Source organism: Lepisosteus platostomus, chromosome 5, assembly GCF_059453375.1.
Source record: "Lepisosteus platostomus isolate fLepPlt1 chromosome 5, fLepPlt1.hap1, whole genome shotgun sequence".
Taxonomy (NCBI): domain Eukaryota; kingdom Metazoa; phylum Chordata; class Actinopteri; order Semionotiformes; family Lepisosteidae; genus Lepisosteus; species Lepisosteus platostomus.
This window is the reverse complement of record NC_142615.1, coordinates 45,228,478-45,230,977: the sequence shown is the minus strand read 5'-3', so window position 1 is coordinate 45,230,977 and position 2,500 is coordinate 45,228,478. Positions and strand designations below refer to the sequence as shown.

The 2,500-nt window shown below is 52.4% G+C and overlaps 1 non-coding gene and 3 pseudogenes across 1 annotated transcript; all 4 read right to left on the bottom strand.

Annotated features, from left to right (window-relative positions):
• Positions 1–288: 288 nt before the first annotated feature.
• Positions 289–407, bottom strand: LOC148667125 (5S ribosomal RNA; annotated as a pseudogene).
• A 537-nt stretch (positions 408–944) lies between these two features.
• LOC148667124 (5S ribosomal RNA) lies at positions 945–1,063 on the bottom strand. Its single transcript, XR_015937356.1, has one exon. It is a non-coding gene; the product is annotated as a 5S ribosomal RNA (ribosomal RNA).
• Positions 1,064–1,598: 535 nt separating this feature from the next.
• LOC148667123 (5S ribosomal RNA) lies at positions 1,599–1,717 on the bottom strand (annotated as a pseudogene).
• Positions 1,718–2,253: 536 nt separating this feature from the next.
• On the bottom strand, positions 2,254–2,372 carry LOC148667122 (5S ribosomal RNA; annotated as a pseudogene).
• Between the last annotated feature and the right edge of the window lie 128 nt (positions 2,373–2,500).

Below are 2,500 nucleotides of genomic sequence, written 5' to 3'. Positions count from 1 at the left end.
GTGGAAAACGATCTCAATACAATTCTGAAAAACGCGACTCTCCGAACGCCAGCCGAACAAGTCTCCACAGCCGAAGCGCTGTGTCTCTTTTCAGCTGGCGATAAACCTTTCTTCGATCTTTTGCGGACTTGTAAAACTGTTCCTGATCAGAATAAAAAACGCTCACGCTAATACACAAGCACCCGCGTCTCGCCAAAGCTGACAAATAAACAGACGGACAAGCCGCACTGCACGTGTGAACAGGGGAATGAGCGAGCGAGCAGGGATAGGGCGCCTCCTGCGCTTAAAGGCTTACAGCACCTGGTATTCCCAGGCGGTCTCCCATCCAAGTACTAACCAAGCCCATCCCTGTTTAGCTTCCGAAATCAAACGAGATCAGGCGTGCTCAAGGGGGTGTGGCCGTAACCTAGAGCAAGGCTCGCTGGCACCCTTCTTATTGAGAGGACAGCTCCGTCACCTCTTTTACGACGCTGCTTTTTTTCCCTTGCGTTTTTCTCTTCTTCCCACGTTCTCTCTCTTCACTGCCTTCGTCCCCGCTCTATTTCACTTCAGCCTTTCACTCTTGCTTCCTTCCAATGATAACGGAGCTGCGGGAGAAAGGGCGCTATAGAGGATCGCTGTGGAGAGCTGCTGCTGTGCTTTGACATCTGAGCTCTGTGGAAAACGATCTCAATACAATTCTGAAAAACGCGACTCTCCGAACGCCAGCCGAACAAGTCTCCACAGCCGAAGCCCTGTGTCTCTTTTCAGCTGGCGATAAACCTTTCTTCGATCCTTTGCGGACTTGTAAAACTGTTCCTGATCAGAATAAAAAACGCTCACGCTAATACACAAGCACCCGTGTCTCGCCAAAGCTGACAAATAAACAGACGGACAAGCCGCACTGCACGTGTGAACAGGGGAATGAGCGAGCGAGCGGGGATAGGGCGCCTCCTGCGCTTAAAAGCTTACAGCACCTGGTATTCCCAGGCGGTCTCCCATCCAAGTACTAACCAGGCCCATCCCTGTTTAGCTTCCGAGATCAGACGAGATCAGGCGTGCTCAAGGGGGTGTGGCCGTAAGCGAGAGCAAGGCTCGCTGGCACCCTTCTTATTGAGAGGACAGCTCCGTCACCTCTTTTACGACGCTGCTTTTTTTCCCTTGCGTTTTTCTCTTCTTCCCACGTTCTCTCTTCACTGCCTTCGTCCCCGCTCTATTTCACTTCAGCCTTTCACTCTTGCTTCCTTCCAATGAGGACGGAGCTGCGGGAGAAAGGGCGCTATAGAGGATCGCTGTGGAGAGCTGCTGCTGTGCTTTGACATCTGAGCTCTGTGGAAAACGATCTCAATACAATTCTGAAAAACGCGACTCTCCGAACGCCAGCCGAACAAGTCTCCACAGCCGAAGCGCTGTGTCTCTTTTCAGCTGGCGATAAACCTTTCCTCGATCCTTTGCGGACTTGTAAAACTGTTCATGATCAGAATAAAAAACGCTCACGCTAATACACAAGCACCCGCGTCTCGCCAAAGCTGACAAATAAACAGACGGACAAGCCGCACTGCACGTGTGAACAGGGGAATGAGCGAGCGAGCGGGGATAGGGCGCCTCCTGCGCTTAAAAGCTTACAGCACCTGGTATTCCCAGGTGGTCTCCCATCCAAGTACTAACCAGGCCCATCCCTGTTTAGCTTCCGAGATCAGACGAGATCAGGCGTGCTCAAGGGGTTGTGGCCGTAAGCGAGAGCAAGGCTCGCTGGCACCCTTCTTATTGAGAGGACAGCTCCGTTACCTCTTTTACGACGCTGCTCTTTTTCCCTTGCGTTTTTCTCTTCTTCCCACGTTCTCTCTCTTCACTGCCTTCGTCCCGCTCTATTTCACTTCAGCCTTTCCCTCTTGCTTCCTTCCAATGAGGACGGAGCTGCGGGAGAAAGGGCGCTATAGAGGATCGCTGTGGAGAGCTGCTGCTGTGCTTTGACATCTGAGCTCTGTGGAAAACGATCTCAATACAATTCTGAAAAACACGACCCTCCGAACGCCAGCCGAACAAGTCTCCACAGCCGAAGCGCTGTGTCTCTTTTCAGCTGGCGATAAACCTTTCCTCGATCCTTTGCGGACTTGTAAAACTGTTCCTGATCAGAATAAAAAACGCTCACGCTAATACACAAGCACCCGTGTCTCGCCAAAGCTGACAAATAAACAGACGGACAAGCCGCACTGCACGTGTGAACAGGGGAATGAGCGAGCGAGCAGGGATAGGGCGCCTCCTGCGCTTAAAAGCTTACAGCACCGGGTACTCCCAGGCGGTCTCCCATCCAAGTACTAACCAGGCCCATCCCTGTTTAGCTTCCGAGATCAGACGAGATCAAGCGTGCTCAAGGGGGTGTGGCCGTAAGCGAGAGCAAGGCTCGCTGGCACCCTTCTTATTGAGAGGACAGCTCCGTCACCTCTTTTATGACGCTGCTCTTTTTCCCTTGCGTTTTTCTCTTCTTCCCACGTTCTCTCTCTTCACTGCCTTCGTCCCC